Source organism: Meriones unguiculatus, chromosome 17 (genome assembly GCF_030254825.1).
Source record: "Meriones unguiculatus strain TT.TT164.6M chromosome 17, Bangor_MerUng_6.1, whole genome shotgun sequence".
Classification (NCBI taxonomy): domain Eukaryota; kingdom Metazoa; phylum Chordata; class Mammalia; order Rodentia; family Muridae; genus Meriones; species Meriones unguiculatus.
The window spans coordinates 67,044,951-67,047,228 of NC_083364.1; positions in this window are offsets into that span (position 1 = coordinate 67,044,951).

Below are 2,278 nucleotides of genomic sequence, written 5' to 3' on the forward strand. Positions count from 1 at the left end.
CTGAAGCCGCCGCGCTGCCCTCACTGCAAAGGCTGCCCGCTCCTCACGGCTGCGGCTGGCGCCTGGCGAGCCGCAGAGCCCGGGGCCGGCGGGGCCGGCGGAACGGGAGTCTCGGGGTGGGTGTCCGGCTGGTTTCTGGGCTGACCTCGTGCAGGTGCGAAGCCGGACCCACGCTTCCCTCCTCGCTCCAGGCAGCGGGGGTTAGGGAGACTGTGTGGAGGACTGCGGACCTGTGACTGCCGGACTCTTGACGGTAGAGCACCAGGGCAGGGTTCTGGGTGTATGCCCGAGGGTGCTCAGCTCCCCGGGCAGCCCCGATGTCGTCTCCCTCCTGCCGGACCAGTTTCGCCAGCCGCCCGGTTCCGGTGCCTCCACCAGCCTGCAGTGTCTCTGGGGCTCCGGGCTCCGGAGACTGTTCCACCAGGAAAGGAGTGACAAGCAAGTTTCTTAAGGCCACACTATTGTTTATCGTTCTTGGCCCGAAAAAAAAAAAGGTGAAAAGCTACTCATTTGTATTCTTGCTTAAACGTCGCCAACTCTTTCTAGATGCCATATAAAATGTTCAGGAACGTCGCCAACTCTTTCTAGATGCCATATAAAATGTTCAGGAAAAAGCACGCAGTCACACACACCCACAAATTTGGCTATGCAGTGAATCTATTAAAATGCTATATATTTGATTCCAAAACTTGCCATACTGTATAAAAAGAAGAGCACAATTACTTAAATTCTTGAGTGTATAAAATAATCTGTGTGTCAACGTGTACACCTCTCCGATTAATGTATTATTTCTCTGTTTACAATCAAAATTTTGTTTTGAACATATTTCCCAGCAACACTGCCTTTCATGGGCTTAAAAAACAAAATAGTGCCAGGTGATGGTGTATTTAATCCCAGCACTCGGGAGGCAGAGGCAGGCGAATCTCTGTTAGTTCCAGGACAGCCTCATCTACCTAGAGAGTTCCAAGATAGCTTCACGGAGAATTTTTTTTTCTCGAAAACAATAACAAAAACAAACACACAAAATACAAAACAAAATACCTGAGCCTGGAAGTGTTCAGTGGTAGAATGTATGGTTGTATGTCAGGCCCTGGTTCAATTATTTGGAGCTAATAGCAATAGCGGTAATAGCATGTTTTCCATATATATGACTTTGGATACCTCATATAACATCAAAGCCCTCATGAACAGTGGTATCCCTGCTGCTGCTCCTGTTAGTAAAATTTAGCCAAGAGTTTAAGAAAACTTTCTGAGACAAACAGAAGTAAGCGAGTTACTATTATCTTCAAGTTATTTAGTCGTTTTTAAGACATGAAGTAAACAAAACTGGAAATACGGTGGAGGAGAGATACTCTACCCGGGGCCTGGCCTTTTCTCACGGAAACACCATGGTAAAAAAAAAAAGGCTTGCCTTAACAACATAGAGCTACAGAGCTGTGCTTGAATGCATGAGAGGCAATAAGCTGCCGCCTGGATAGGAATCTCACTCCTCCCCGCTGCAGTCACCCTTGTTTTATTACTCCTAAGCGATCCCCCCCACTGACCCAATTGTAACAGTTGGGAAAATGCCAAGTACTTAGCAGCAACCATATGGAAGACCCTCCAAAAGTGCACAGCAGGAGCTAAAGACAGGGCTTGCTCATTACAATAAAGATAAAATAGAAATATGTACCACTGAAGCTCGGCACTCTAATAGCTTGCTGCTCCCATAGTTTGAAACAGGCTGATACCCAGTTGATATGTCTCAGTCTGCCTGGCATCATTCTATTTAGTTGATGGCCAAACTCAAACCATACATACTGTGCATATGACTTCTTATATAAAGAGCAAGGTATATTTCAAAACAGCTGAGGATTAAAAAAGCTTGTTAAGGGCACTAACAAGCTTTAAACTGAAATAAGATGTATGTATTTTTAAATCACCATTGTCATACACAAATCTGTTGAATCAACAAAAGCATGTAAACATAATATATAGCAGTCTTTCAATTCTGTTCTTTAAATCTCTTTAAGAAACAGTAAATTAATATCCTCTGATGATATCTTAAGGGCTCAGCATTGTTCCTTCAAGTTGCTCAGACACGGAAAGCTATATAGTTCATACCTTGCTATATGATGGGGATTTCCCAGGAAAAAAAGAACAAACATGCCCTTGTACCCTTTCTCTTGTGTTCCTGCTAGTTTTCATCTTCTCTCACTCACTCAGGAAGGTGAGTGACTCAGAGTAAGAAAAGAGGTCATAAAACCACACCTATCTTGAAGTGGAATGAAAGCTGTGT